The sequence below is a fragment of the Cuculus canorus genome, chromosome 2, assembly GCF_017976375.1.
Source record: "Cuculus canorus isolate bCucCan1 chromosome 2, bCucCan1.pri, whole genome shotgun sequence".
Classification (NCBI taxonomy): Eukaryota; Metazoa; Chordata; class Aves; order Cuculiformes; family Cuculidae; genus Cuculus; species Cuculus canorus.
Window position 1 is genome coordinate 39,747,891 of NC_071402.1, and position 15,953 is coordinate 39,763,843.

The following is a 15,953-nucleotide window of genomic DNA, read 5'->3' on the forward strand; positions in this document are numbered from 1 at the left end:
TTTTCAGAGAGGGGGAAGACAATGCTCCCACAGTGCCCTCGGATGAGAAATGGAAACTTTTGAGGCTGCTCCTTCAGTTGAACCACAAAGCCTATATTGTTTGTCTTCATCTAATTTAGCCTTGATAGACAGCTGTGACAGTTGGCCTGTCCACACCGTTCAGTGAAATTCTGGTAGAAAACACATTAAATCTTCCAGTTCACACTGTTAACAATTTTTAAATTGTAATTATCATTGCTTATAGAGTTTCTTTGCCATAGCATTCAATATTGTTCTGTGATCCAAACAGTACTAATTTAAAGCTCGATATGAATGTTAACATGTAGAGATACTCATTATTGTTTTGAATGTTTGATTTAACTTTATTCCATATCATCTCTTGTGCTGTCATTAACCATCTTTTCCTTAGAGTGGAGGTGCATTTTAGAAAGATAATAAAAACATTGTTTGTTCACAGAGTGTTATACAAATTCAGAATTAATTTTTGACCAGAAAGGAGCACTTCTTTGCCAAACCTATGCACGTAACATGGTTTATGTGAATAAAGCTGGATGACAGTTGCATGAACCTTACTGGAATAAAGAACAAGTTAAAAAAAAAGGAAAATTAACTGGTGTTACAATAAACAGAATCATCTGGGTTATTTTCTACTTTATGAGTCATGGAACTTCACAAAGAAATGTTCAATTCAGGCAGAAAATGATTGGCCTTTGTTCTCCTGTGAATTATGACGGTTCAGTTTGTTTCTGTGCATTTGTGAGGATGGTGGTCTGGGGACCTCCTCTGCAAGCCCTCAGCTCGGTGCACAGCATGGTGATTGCCACACATGACACATCAGACAAAGCAGATAAGGGAATGGTAGTCTAAGCCAGTCAAGCTCATAGCTTCTGATTCCTGCAGGGCACCAAGATCTGAAGGACAGAGTGTGATGGGTGGTAGCTTTCATCATGATAGCTGTCAGTGAGGTCTGCTTTACTAACATGAGAAGGGTGGGCTTACACAGAGACCTATGTGAGTGGAAGAACGCTGCAGGCATAGATGGCAAACACCAGGCCAGGGGCACAATGGAGATGCAAACTGAGGATGCACAAACTGGAGGTTACTCCCTTGGAGCAGATCAGTGAGTTGTCGATCACAAAGTCATCACCAGGCAGTGGTAAATGCAGCATCAAAAGACATGCTTCATCCACATCTTCAAGAGCTCTGGGGAAGGCTGCTGCTGAATAATGAGCTATGAATTCTTCGAGTCATTTATGTGTATATTAGGGACAGGACAAACTCACACGCTACATATGAGCTGGGCGAGTGGGAGTGGACACTGTTGTCTACTTTACATGTTCATAACTGTGTGTACTGCAGAAGCATTTACTTCCTTTGGAGAGAGACACTTGCTCTTGACAGAATAAATAGCAATAAATGCATAGAAAATGTACAGCAAGCGGGCCACCATGAAGTCATCCATTTATTGTGGGCTTAGCAGATTAGCAGTTGGAAAATTTCTCCTTAGGCTTATAGAAACTTGCATTTTTTCAGGGTTATGTTTAAGGAAGTCCCTCTCTACCTTCTGCCCAAATTTAATGAAGTATAACTACACTTTCTACTCAGGGGGTTTAAGATTTTGGTGCTGACCAAGACCACACTTTCTGTCTGCAATTTCCCCAGCACTTCCACGATGTCCATGTAGCACCTTTGTGGGCTGCTGCCTCTCTGCCTTCAGCAATGACTCCTCAAGTAGCTGCAGCTAGAGCACAACCCCAACAAGCTGGTCAGCAGAGTCCAGCCTCCTGCTGGTCCACATCTTGCTGCAGGGCAAGGAGAAGTTTCTGCATACAGTCTGCTACAAAGGCTTGCAATGTCTAGGTCAGACTGTCTGCTGCTTTTGACAAGAGCCTAGTAATTTGTCCTAGTTGTCAGGTTTGGTACTAAAATCCTGAACCCCTCCAACTAAACCATGAAGGGAAAGTCAACTGTTTTCTGCCAGCTGAAGGTCTGTTCTTATCTCATTGAACCAAGCAATGAAGGAATGCTGCAAAAGTAGAGTGAACCATGTTCTGAACCTGGCAACTGCCGGGCTATATGCACAGCCCATTCAGAAGATATTTCCCCTTTGCACAGAACATATTATTAACTACTGAGTATTAGCTGTGAGGAACTGTAATATTAATACAGCAAATATTGACATTATGATGAAATCTGAACTAGATTTATTCTCAAAATAAACGTGTTCCTTATCTTGGAGTTGGCTGATATTATTCTGACTGTGAAATACAGATACATTGCAAAGAAAATGATGTAATGTCTCCACCAAAAAACTAAAGTTCATTATTTCCCTTTCCTGTGCTCCCTTCCTGTGTTTGCTGTTCTTTGCTGCACTGCCTATTGCAGTGAACTACTAGTTGTATAAATATTACTACTGAGGAACTGAGTTTAGTAAACTTGTCTCAACATTTGTCAGACTTTTTTTTTTCCTAGACTTGACTTTGAAAGAGAGAAAAATCACCACTGGTAAAAATACTTATAACTGTATTTTGTCTTTAGAACCAGATCTAATTATAGCAACAAATTCATTCACAAAACACATCCATTCTACTTACGGACTGGTCAACCCACATTTGTGGTGTGTGTGTGAAGTTAAATTAGGCTTTCTGGTTTTTGTTGGAATCCACAGGGAAAAGTTTGCAGGAAGGACTTTCTGTCTATTACTTCAGTTAACAATGCACCCAGGAGAGGTTTTATTGAGTGTGATGAGGCTGTGCTATTCTCCAGTTAGAATTCCTCATGCCTGCCTTTGTAGTAACATTTTTAAGAAATCATAAAAAATGATGAAGTTGTTTTGAATGTTGGGTAAGGCACTAAATTAATAATTTCTTCTTTAAGTCTACTGCTGGTAAAATTCAGATTGCTATCTGCACTGAAATTACTTTTAGAGGTAAGTATTAAATGTCTGTGATGCTTCACACAATTTTAAATATTTACTAGAAATGTGATTTAGCAATTTCCAAGAGGTTTTCAGCAGTCACACACTTGTTGATCAAGAAATTAACGTTTCCTGATGACATGGGACTTAAAAGCAGCTATAAATCTTATGAGGCACAGGCTGGCTCTGCAGCCTTATGACAAACTTTAGTATGGTACAGGGAATGAGAAGAAATCCAGCTCCTGGGAGAAGGCAGGTCCATTGAGGCAGGGCATCTAACTGTCGATGACCTTCCCTCTGCAGGCGATTTATTCTTTGGGTTCCTCTGCATTTTTGTGGAGTTTCCAGGAAAACTTGGAGGCCTCAAGCTCTTAGCTTGTTTTCAGACTGTGGTGCAATGAGCTCTGCACCCTGATCTGCGATCCTGAGCTCCTGCAATTTCAGATCAGAGGAGCCTCTTAGAGAGAACGATGTGTCCTTATGCCTCGCCTTCTGCCCTGGGTCGAATAGTTACGTAATTGTTTACGTAATTGTTTACATTGTTTACGTAATCCCAGAGGGTGATTGAAGGCTATCGTTGCTGAAGAATTAAAAGTGAATTAACAACAGTGCAACATAATGAAAAATAATTTTACTGAGAAATTTCAGTTGAATTTTGCTGAGAAGGTACGTGCATAGTCAGTTTCACAAGAAGTCATACACATCAGCATTCTTCAGATCCTGCCAGGGTGCAGCTGCTGTAAGCTCAGACTTGCCTTCATTGTATTTGACTGGTGGGCACGGCACTGGTGCAGTAATGGCTTTGTACAAGTTAATCTTTTCATGGTTTTCAGATCAACTCCAGTGAGAATGAAGAGAAGCTTCCTTCCTTGTAGAAATAGAGGAACGCCATGGTGAGTGATAGCTGCAGAGGAAAAGGCAAAACGCCTTGTCTTAGAGTTGAGTACTCTGGAAAGAGGACAAATTTTGGCCTGCCTTTTCCTCTTTGGCTGGGTTTCATTGTGGCATCATCAGCTATGGAGCCAAACTTTGAGATGTGTTCAGGTTGGATGGTGCTTTGAGCAATCTACTCTAGTGGAAGGTGTCCTGGTCCATGTCAGGGTAGTTGGAGTTAGATGATCTTTAAGGTCCCTTCCAACCCAAACCGTTTTATGATTCTACAACTCTCTGTGTTCTTCCTTTATACAGCAGCACTGCCTGCTGAATGTCAGACAGCTGGAGAACCATCCACCACATCTCCTGCAGCTGGACCATGCAGGTTATGTTTGGAAGCATTTATGTGCACATTTATTTATGAAACTGTAACTGTCATTGTAGACATGTATCTGTGGGTATATTCATATCTTTAGAATGCTATGCATCGAAAAATTGTTTTTAAACCAAGGACAATTTAAAATTAATTTTAAAATTTCTAATTGAAGCTAAGCAATTCCAGTATGAAGATTGTGTGTCCAGCACCAGTTCACCAACACTGTAAATGTACTGTTGGTATTTGTATGATTGGATATTTTTCCCTTTGCTTAATAAGCATATATTAAAGTCCCTTCTATTTCTTCCCAGTATTCATTATTCAGTCCCAGGACCTTCATACTGAATGTTCATTGAGGCTTACTCTGAAGACATAGTAATTCCTTTCCTCTTCAGGCTTTATCCTCTTCAGCATTTATTTGAATGCTTTAAATGTATTAATGAACCTATCTTTACACTTACTTTGCAAAGGTCTTCTCCCCTGTATCACCTGAGGGATATTCCTCTCTGATCACAGACTGGCTTTCCATATGATGCCAGACATAAGAAAAAGAATCAGCAGTCAGTCATGTTAGAGAAACTTTTCATGTTGACCTGTGAAACCTGTGGTCCTTTTCCAGAAGAACTCATTATGGTCTTATCAGCCAACTTAAAACCCCAGCATTTGCTCAGTTGTCAGGTCACTTCTTCAGTCTTCTCCTTGATAAATTTGCTGAGATGACAACTTCTCTTGCAAGGGGTGTTTTTAAGTGCTGGATCATTTTTTTGTGGCCCTTCAGTCCAGTATCTTCACATACTTCTCACCAGTGTTCTTACAATGCTGTGTACAGACGCAGTAGCAGCTCTTTATTTCTGCTTGGTCTTCCTCAGAGCCTGACTTCATCTTTATCTGAAGAGGCCCTCCTCCTCCCCAGATATCAGGCAAACAATTGAAGATGGGGTACAAGAAGGGGAAATATTAGATAAACTTGAAAAGAACTTGCCCTACAAGGTACACAATGACCTATTTAAGCCTCGAGTAACAAAGAAAAAGGGCGGCATAAAGATGACATAAAGCAAAAAAAGCACAAAGAAACTTCCTTAAGTGTCCTTTTCTCTAGTAGGAATGTGATTGGAACTATTCCTCCTCTATTTCCATCTTAATTGTGTTTGAAGTAGTCCATTCTGGGTTGGGTAAAACCAGCTGATTAAGAGCCAGCTCTGAAATCTGTGCAGTAACCAGGACTGTCAAGCCTTGTTCCCAAGTTTGCCACTCTGCTGTCCCTCTCTCACAAGTGTCAGGGAACTGGCTGCTAACCCTTGGGCAGCTTGCACCAATCCTTACCCCAAACCCTGATTGTTCACTGTGTTCCCTGTACTGGGTTACGCTCTGCCCTTGGAAGACAATAAAGAAATAAGGTCGCAACACAAACTCTATTTTTTATGAAGTGAAGCACCTGAGAAGGCTAGAGCTTCAAGAGCACAAACCACTCTTGTGTTTATTATTTAAAGTGGTGTTTGTGTCTCAAATACAAAACCACCTTGATCTTACATAGACATAAATTCCATGCATCTCTTAGGCTATGATGCAAATATACACTACGAACAGTACTTTCTGAAGTACTTCCCATGTAAACATATGACAATGGTGAGCATGAAATAGATGAAAGCTGTGATAAGTCAGTGAAACACATACAACTGCGTATAATAAGCTATGTAAGCAGTATTTTAAATAGCAAGTATAAAGCAATTCTGGAAAATGTGTGTTTAACCTCATATTGTGAAAATATCAGATTTTCTTGATGCACTATATGTCAGTTGAGAGTGAATTTCGTTATCTTGATTGATTCATAATTAGAAAAAAAAGCTTGATCTCTTTAGCTGATAATTGTATGTGTGGCTAAACAAGAGGAAAAATACAAACTAAACATAGTGGAAAGATTTATTCATGGTTTAGAAACATGTAGTAATTCACATAGATGAGGAGATGTTTACTCAAGAGACAAATCAAAAACAGACACAAAAAACCCTGAGAGCTGTGTGCTCTTGGCAGGGAAGCCAGTAATGATTATCAAGTGCATGAGTCTCAGTGTGAAATTACAGGCTGTGATTTAGCAGATGTGCTGTAGCATTTTGAACCTTCCCGATTTCTTGGCATTTTATGTTTTGACCACCTTAGTTCTTCACTATTTAAAATGAAATCCTAGAAATGGACAACACCAGAGCATCTCAAAATCCTATGACTAGGCCCGTAGTGAATGAGAATAGGACTTGCAGAGCCAAAGAAGCTGCTTTCAACAGAACTCAAGGTATCTGGCCTTCAGATGGTGATGTGACTGAGTAGAATTTTTACAGCTGTCCTGTAGAGAATTTTAATTGCACTATGTTATCCAGCCACTAGATGTCTGCATATCATAGAGCTTCAGGCAGGGTTTGTTCCCCATCATAAGAGGCAAACAAAGAAAATTAATATCTGTGGATGTGTCTCTCTGTATCATAACTTGGCATCTTTTTTTTTTTTCTGACCTATACCCATTGTTCAAGGAGGAATCTGTGGGCAAAGAGATACTCTGAAAGAAAAATTATGTATATGAAATTTGAGATTGGATTCTATTAAAAATGGAAAGAAAACTGTAGATTAAGCCATTTGTCAGGATCACGTCTACTCAGGTGAAATTCACAACTGAATGCCAGAAATCAAATCCAAATTGCCCCTACCTAAGGTGGCACGAATTCCAGTTAAGCGGGTGGTAATGCATGTAATGCAGTAATGCATGAAAAAGACAATGGCAAGTCAGGCTTAGTAGTGGTGTCTCAAGGAGTAAGGATGGCTACAAAGTCAGTCAGGGGCCCCTGCAGGTGGTCAGTGCACCCACAGTTCAGGGCACCATTCTCCTGGCATCAACATGGTTGCTTTGGAGGTCTCTGCAATGTTGGGCCCGTGGCAGTAGAGCCACCAGTGGCTTTGAGAAGTCCTGGTGCTGGTTTGCCTCCAGCACTTCAGGGAGTCCCACTGGGTTTTGCTACTTATTATTTGCAAAATGGAACTCATCTATTTGATTTTAATGCAACTGGTGCTATTAGGAAAAGCAAAGCTGAGAGCTGTGAGCACGGTGAGCCCAGATATAGACCCCAAGGGCTTCCTTCATAGTAATAATGATAACATAATTTATTACATTAGAGCAGTGAACACATCCTTTCTGAACAATAGGACAGCCCAGCCTAAGTGTGTGCTACATGGGCAGATGTTTACATGGTTGTTCAACACAAACAGTTTTCTTACAGGATTTCCCCAAGGGAGCCCTTCCTAGGTGCTCACTGTGCCAAAATGTCAAGAATAGGATGGGGAAAAAATCTCTTCACTTTCTGTGACATTGCCACTGCCTGGAAAGCAACTGTTGCTTGAGTTTAGACACCCAGCTTCAGATGCCCCTGTTATCTGTGTCAGTCTGGGAATAAGTGAACTCTGTGAAGTTTTGTGACAATTACTGGTTTATGCAAGGTAGTACTTGCAGTGCCTTAAATGAGCACTTCTATAGAGGCAGATTAACCATGTCCTATAACCCTTAGATTTGAACTATCTCCTCCCTCCAAGGCCCCTTGAAATCTGTATCATGTTGCTTTTGTTTGCTTGATTCTAGGTCTTGCTTCTTATTGGACACCTTCCATTGCTGCTGTGCATTCTTTCCCAAAGCATTCGGTAGTGGATGGCTGCAGAGCACATCTGCTTTTCATGTGCTACTTAATATTATAGCATTTACCTTTTCCCAAGTGGATTTGAGCACTGTATTATATTCAAGTTTTCCCTGATTCTTTACACGTCTTGATTATATAATCAAGTAACAGTTCTGAAATCCAGTTTCTGATTAACAAATTTGAATCTAATATTAAGGATTCATTCTCATTCTAGAGTTGATTACCATAATTGTGGTTAGTGTTCCATCACAATTAACTTTGTTTTTAACCACTAAAAGGCTAACAAGCTCATTTCACACCCTTTTCATTTGGTAAGTGTAGAGAAGGAAAATATGATTGGTGTCTTGCAGTCAACAAGCTGCAGAAACTTTCTTTTACTGTTTTTAACAGTAAGTCAAATCCATGAAGGTGAGGGACAGAGTGACAGAGTGAGAGAGCGAAAAGGAATTTTTTCTGTTTTTAAGAAGTGGGAGTGCAACCAGTAGGTTGCTATTGCCACTTCTTTTTAAATTAGAGTAGAATCTCTTGGCCATTTATGTTACTCCTAAACTATGTTGTTACTGCATTTCTGCACAGTAACACTTTTTTTTTAGTTAACAAAAATCCTGAAATTATTTTGGTAAATGATTTGCCTTGAAAGAAGTGTATACAAATGTGTAATCTTGGGGTCTCAAAAGTAAGGAGCCAGTGAAGCTGAAATAGTTCCACTCACACTGTATAGGACTTTTGTCCTATCCTCTAAATTTCTCTTTTTGTTTTGCCTCCTGGCCCTTTCTAAACCAACTTGCAATTTACCTTGGTTTTGTTGAATAATTGTTTTTATTTCTCAAAGAGAGAGAGGGGAAAAAAAGAATGCTCTTTGAGAAAGTATCTGGCAGTTGTCTCATAAATGAAAAGAGTGATAATGTGTGGTTACATTCTTGTGTCTGGACAGGAGGGTCACTGTGATCTCAAACACACTCCTGCTCTTGCTAATTAGCCAGTTAGAAAAGAGCAATTTTGTGTTCCCTTGGTAATCATTTTATATAGAAAGGTATCTATAAAAATGATGAGATTGGTTTAACAGGTTTTTAATAATACTGCTTTCCCACCAATTTCTAAGAAGAAAGCACCCAAATATCTTCGATTTTGGCAAGCTCATTAGGCATCAAGAGACCAGGTGATGAGATACCCTGCTCCCCTCACTTTCCTTATGCCTGTCCCTTTCCCTAGCAACCAGAAGAAGGAGGGGGGAAAAAATCAAAACATGGTCTCCTTCCCACCAAAAAATTCCAGCTGATGCTTTAGCTGTGATCGATGTCTACCTGGAGGAGATGTCTACATAAAGCTGTTGCCACCAAAGCAGTTGCACCTGTAAGAGGACATTTAGCTAGAGGAAGGAGAGGAGTTAGAAATCTGTCAACTCTAAATCTACTCTCAAGAGTTTTTCAATTACTGGTTTAATGAGATCATGTGGTTTTTTTTTTTATCTTCTTAATCTCTTAAATTGTCTTCCATTAGATTTTAATGAGATTTTCTTCATCTCCTCCAGATAGAGTCCTCCCATTTTATTGGTGCTTTTTTTCCTGTTTGTTTCCAGCTGTACAGCTTTACATTCAGAGCTGTAGTAAAAATATATTCAAGTCCATATGTGCAATCCAGACTGCTTCACCAAAGTGACTTGCAATTGATTAAAATCAACCAACAATAAAGCAGAAAAGTTCATTCTCTTTGGCCTGGTCTTCATAGAGCAGACCACAGATTTTCATCCAATAGTTACTTCATCAAGTCAAGAAGCTTGCATTGACTTTCTGCCTAGTCTGGAATTACCTTTAATCTGTATTCTCAGTGCTTTACATTTGGTACCATGTGTAACTGTATTTACATTGCATGCAGTTTTGTTCCTGGTTCTCACATCTTTTGTTTCACGTGCCTCTATTTTTTTCTTTAAGTCACATCTCATTCTCTTTCTGCTCATCACCTTTCCTACAGCTTTTATACTTTTTACTTGCTCTCTAGATTTTTTCTGTCACATACTATTTCTGTCAACAGGACGCACATGGGCTGTGCTTCCACAGCATAAGATCTGTGTGCTCCTGCATCGTCTCATGGTACAAATCTGATCTGAATGAGGCACGGGCATATTTCTGATGAAATAGCCAAAGTACAGGGTATGGATATATGCCAGGCTTTATCCCAGTTATGGGTAAACAGATGATGTGTATTCAGCATAAAATTAGAGCGGGCGGGATGAGCTAAAGACTGATCTGTCAAGACAGATTGAAGTTGTACTAAGAATTCAAAATATTTGGAACAAATTTGAACTGACAGACTGAAGTTGTTGTAGTGTTTTGTGTCATATGACCGCAGGCTTTTTGATCTTGTAATAAGCATCCTAAAACCATCATTTTAAATGCATCTTAAAAAGGTTTAATAAGCATCTTAAAAAGGTTTACCATCTTGTTTATCTACAGCCTCAGTAACACAAATGTAAGTGAAGTAGTAAACTTTCTGATTGTAAGACCAGAAAGAATACTTTGGGTAATTTCAGTTGATCCTTCAACAACCCAGAAAGTAGAAATTAATCCACATTGTGTTCTACAACCTCCCATCATTTTTTAATGTCGAGGTCCCGTGACAGAAAATACGTAAAGCAGCCCATAACATAATGTTGGCAAACTTCTTGGCTTAGAAACAGCTGTCCTCGACCTGAGCATTGGCACTCCCTGAGCTGCTACCCTGCAGAGGATATTTAGCCCAGCACATTGGTCCATACTGTCCTGTAGGAGAGGCTACTGAGACATGCTTGCCCTAGGACATTGCTTCCAGCTGCCTTTCAGTTGCTACTTGCAACTCCCCACTGGAGCATGGTACAAAAAGGTTCTAGTGCTCTCTCCCTTCTGGGAAACTGCTTTCCAGGCAGACAGAGCTGTGGGCACTGTTCTATGGACTGAGGAGGAGAAGTCGCTCATTTAGACCTCACCAGGAGATAGTACTGGCTGTTCCCTTCTGCCAGCAGAGATGGGTCAGAAAGGCAAATGTACTGCCTTGCTTGGCTCAGTAGCCCTCTGCCCCCCTGATGCTGGCAGCCAAATAGCCACTAGCAGAACAGAAAGAGGTGCTTATGCAAGCATTGGTCTTATCAGGGAGAGGCAGGCATCAGCAGCTGCCCACACTCAACCCATCTGCAAGTGCACTCCTCTGCCATTGTTGTGCTACAAGCTGAATGGTGTGGCTGCCAACATCAGCCTGGCTCAGAGATGGAGACTGTCAGTCCCGCCTCCCACATCTGGCCAGTGTCTGTAGCTTAGGGTAAGGCACAAGCCATGGATAAGATACAGCTGTAGCTGATGGTTGATGCACTGGGTAACTCCATTGCCTGCTGCTTGCCAGTTGAGATCTGCATTTGGCCATTGGAGGCAGACCACTATTGCAAGGGGTTATCAGGCTTGGCATATCCAGGGCTCATGCCTCAGCCAGACACAAGATGGAGATGCAGCCTAAGAGAGCAATGCCAGCCTTGGAGACTGCAGAAAGAACAACCTAAAGAAAAGGTTCTATCCCCCTCCAGTTCTATTAGGGGAAAGACACAACTGATGCTGAACTCTGAACTTTGTCTTATAAAAATTGTCCCTGCTCATTTGTATACCTGCAGATTAGGTATACAGTTTAGGGGGCAGTTGAGTGAAAAGATGAGAAGGAAACCAGGACACAGATCAATCAAAACACATCCAGTATCTTTCCTGTCACTCTAATCAGACAATGGGTCTTCAGCGAAGAGTCAAAGAAGGGTGCTGACCACTTTTGACAAGGGTGTAAGAATCTCTTTGTGGATGCACTAGCAATGACAAAGATCTTTTTACTTCTATAAATTTTTAATAAAGTGATTCAAAGAAGGATTACATATAAAGGAGTTTGTGCACTTCTTGGGAAAAATGTTTAACTCTTTCACTTCAGTGTGTAAGATCCTTTGATCTGATGGCATATGGATTGCGTTTGGCCAAAGTATAACACTTTTCTCTGAAAGTGACTTTGTAATCTAGTAAATAGTCTACTCTGCGCATATTCAGGCATCACCTGACAGAAATAAATTTTCACTCTTTCTTGCTCCTACGAGTCCTTCATTTCAGGCTGCAGCATGAATGGGTCTATTCTATTTTTCTGACTCACAGATCTCCAGGATATGTATTTTTAAACAAGAAATGTCTCTTTATTTCCTGTTCTTCAGGTACTCCAGAATCATTAGGGATGGCCTGAGCACTTCCCTTCTTCAAAGCTCTGCTTAGGAGCTTTGAAGAAGGAATCTGTCTCTTACATAGTGCCTCAGGCAAATCAGAAGATGGCCTAGAAGATATTTATTGTCTATTTACATGTTTGTTATGTACTTGTGCAGGATTTCTTCTTGCTAGAGCTGTAGTAAGACATTCTAATACCCAGAGTGTCTATTAGTTTGCCCTTCTAATAATGCAGTTTGAATAAATATTTGTTAAAATACTTAAATGTGAAATTAAGTAATTAAATAATAGGGTTGCAGGCAGTACTTATTGACGGTTCTCAGCATGTTACTACAAAATCACTTTGGTTCTGCCTAGTCACGTAGTCAGTCACTTGAGAAAAGGATTGCTGATATGGCCAGAAATAGATAAGCTCAATGCTTACCTGCAGTCAGATCACCTCATCTTTGGGAGAGAAAGGCAAAGCCCAGTGGTCCTGATGGTCCTTTTAGAGGTTCTGAATTTTCCCTGCTTGATCCAGATGTTCAGATCTGGACTTGGGTGGGTATAATCAAAATGCTTGATCCTTCCTGGGTTTCTGAAGGAGGGTTGTAAAGGAGTAGCCAAAATAATGATTTGTCCTCCCTATCTGTGTGAAGTCAGATGGGACAGCTTCAAGTGGGTGTGATGGGAGCATTTCCTCCCAGAGGAGGCCTCCCCTTGCCGTATGTGAACTTGTTGCATCTGTAAAAGCACAGGGATGCTGAATTGCACTCTCTAGTCCTATCCCAGCACTGAGGCAAGGGTGGCTGGTGGGTATTTGTATAACTTGGTTTAGAGAGCTTCCTATGTGAGCCTTCCCCATCTTCTCAGAAAGCTCTTGAGTCCTTCACAGTGTGGATGTGGTAATGCAGCAGGGCACTATGAGGACTGGGTCCTGGCGGGGCAGGGCCTGGGAGTCCTACCACCTCAGCCAGTAGCAACCAGGGGCACCAGGGCAGCCTCTGTCTTGGCATCGAACATCTCCCTGGGGACGATGACTAGTCTGGCAGTACCCTCGAGCAGAGGCTCTGAAATTTGTCCTGTTTCTAGCAGCCTGTTACCCACCTCAATTCTGGGTTCTCATCTGCCAACAGGTCTCTCCTTTGAAGAAAATCTGGTGCCTGCCTCTGCTATTTTCTGCACCAGGCACTTGTCTTCATTTTGTTTGGTGTTTAATCTCTGAGATGCAGAGAAGCCACTGTCCCACCTGAGGACTGCGATGCAAGTGATGACCAGATGCTACTGATCTCACCTGGTACCATCTCCTGGTGGTTCCTGATGCTCCTCTTTCTTGTCCCCTCTGCCTCACTCCTGGGGCTCAGCTCCGAGGACAGAAATTCTCCTTTAGCACAAACCACTCTCTGGGGCTCAGAAACCTGCAAGGGTTAGTTGCATGGGTCTTGTCAACATGTCTTGGGAAGAAAGCAGCTGATTAACTAGTAACTAACCCCCCTTGGTTGTTAGAGTGAAAAGTGCTACAGTAAAACATTTTGTATGCTGCTCATCTCCTGAAGAAGAAAAGCAAATAACTACGTTTGGGGTAAACCAGAAAACCTTCTGATCAGAAAAGGAGCTATTTTCTCCTGCTTCTCAGACGATCACATGGTGGCCCATTTAGAATTAATATAATTTCTCACCTGTTTCATAGCTCTTTCTTCTTTCCTTGTGTGCATTATTAATCTGTCAGTGACACCATGCTGCTCTCTGGCTTCCAGCAATGAGGAGGAGTAGTTCCTGGACTGCCTGGCAGAAAAAAGCAGGGAGAGGCGAGGGGACCTCTCAGTGCTGGGTCTCAACAGCTGTAACCTTCTGCTCAGTCAGGCGCATCCATCCTAGTGGAAAATTACTTCAATAATCCTTACTTTGTCTTGTTGACATTAAAGGCAGGAGCTAGGATTATATTCTCATCTCTAATACCTCTGTCCCTGGCATGGGATTTTGCTACTCGTGCCTGCCCTGCGTGCCAGTGGCTCACAAAGGGCTGCTATGTTTTTTTTTTGGGGTGCGAGGGGCACTGTAGGGAAAATGAACCACAACCAAGACTTGCACAACTTCGCTTGTGTTCCATAAAAATGTAAGAGTTTGAGGTGACAGGATGGCATGGAGGGGTGCAAATGGAGAGCTGTTGTTTGATTGTGCCACCATCCTTCTGAACCTGTGTGCTGGGCAGCCCTGTGGCTGGCAGCCCATCCTGGGATAGAGGTGGTCTTCTGCTCCCCAGCGGCTCCTTCTGGACACTCTTTCTGCTTAAGTGAGAAAAATGTGGCTCTAATACATGAAGGCAGAAACTGGAGAATCGGTTCTTTACACACTCAAATGATATTTCCAATTATTGCCACCAGAGGATGTACGAAGCACATTTTTGCTGGGTCAACATATAAACAGATTAAAATAGCCACATTTGCCAGCAGAGGTAGCATGACTCCAGTACAGAGACGGGAAATCTCAGTGTAAACAACAGTTCATGAAAAAGAGAATACATAGAGAGAGGCAAGGAAGTTATATACTGTATTTTCTGATGTATATATCCCAACACCTCTTGAATCTTTAGCATAAAAATGATAAATACATTTCTGATTTCTTTAATACGTTGGTAATACTGGGAATATCTAGGCTATGCCACTTCCAGTCTTCAATGCTGTTTCTTACAAATACAGCAGCCATTTTGATGGTTGAATATTTTTTCCATAGCAGTAATTCACTTTCTAGATGTGGGATAGTCAGCAATTTAAGCACTGAGCAGTATAAACAGTGTTCAAAGAGACAACATCTACTGGACTGAGGCAATGACTCAAAAGCCGTTTGGAAAATGATTGCTATAAAAAGGAATGGTAAGAGCATCAACTGAAGATAAAAAGACAGCATTTAAAATCAGTTTTTTTATAGAAAGATCTGTAATCTTCTCCAAGAGAAATAACAAAGATTACTTAGCATTTGCATCCTGTATCAACAAAAATTATACATTTTTAATTGAAAAAACTAATCTATTTCCTCCCAACATTTTCCCCTTTTATTATAGGCACTGAGTATTTCTAGGAATCGACTAGGTATACTTCAAAATGTGCATGCTAAAACTGTATAATACAGCCAAATAATGAGAAATACACATTCTGTATTAGTTGTTTTCAGACTTTGTTGATGATCTGACTGTGATGATTCAGTGTCTTGTTCAGCGGCAAAACATCTCATTCAGTGGAAGAAAATCAAGCCTTTAAAAGTATATTTTTAAATTAATTATTTGTCATTGCACCCTGAAATAAAAATGTCTCTTTATAGGTGTTTTATCTTCCATGGAAAAAACAAGCTATATGGTAGTGATTCCTTCCTAGAAGTGACTATGACTAGTTAACTCATTTATATCTCTGTGTTTGTTTAGACACAAGGTCTTATCTAATAAATCAAGACTTTCTAAATCTAAAAAGAACTTTATAAAACCACCTGTTTACTCAGTACATGTCCTCTCTGTATTATGATAAACAAACATGAAATCAGATGGATTAGGGAAATACTCACTGGTCTACGTTGAAGTCTGCAGAGAGGAGTTATTCTGGGTATATGGTAAGTAGCAGTTATTGTTTATTTGAATGGGCTTGTCAGTACAAAAATTAGCAGAAAAATATTCCTTCAGTTACAGTGCTCACAGAATCTGCAGTTACTCTAGTAGAAAGCAGTAGATGAACAGGTTCATCTTCCATATTGTAAATACAGTCAGGTCCTTTCAGCTGGCAGCATACTAGGGTTCATTTCTAAACCACTTTTTCAGTTATGGGTACTATCACTAGCTGCTTAATCCTGTCACTTTGAAGTCAGCATGCCAGTGATAGGAAGCTTGAATGCTGCAGTAAATTTGTTTATTGAACAGCCAATTATAAAATGAC

At 40.7% G+C, this 15,953-nt stretch overlaps 1 protein-coding gene across 3 annotated transcripts in view; it reads left to right on the top strand.

Annotated features, from left to right (window-relative positions):
• CA8 (carbonic anhydrase 8) overlaps positions 1 to 15,953 on the top strand; it is a 126,835-nt gene that overhangs the window by 49,625 nt on the left and 61,257 nt on the right. The window contains exon 9 of one of the 3 annotated variants that reach the window (XM_054059488.1): positions 8 to 2,171. The exons of the other annotated variants lie outside the window; for them this stretch is intronic. The gene's annotated coding sequence lies outside the window, so the exon portion shown is untranslated. Of the gene's footprint in view, positions 1 to 7; positions 2,172 to 15,953 lie in introns of those variants that run through there. 3 annotated transcript variants of the gene reach the window in all.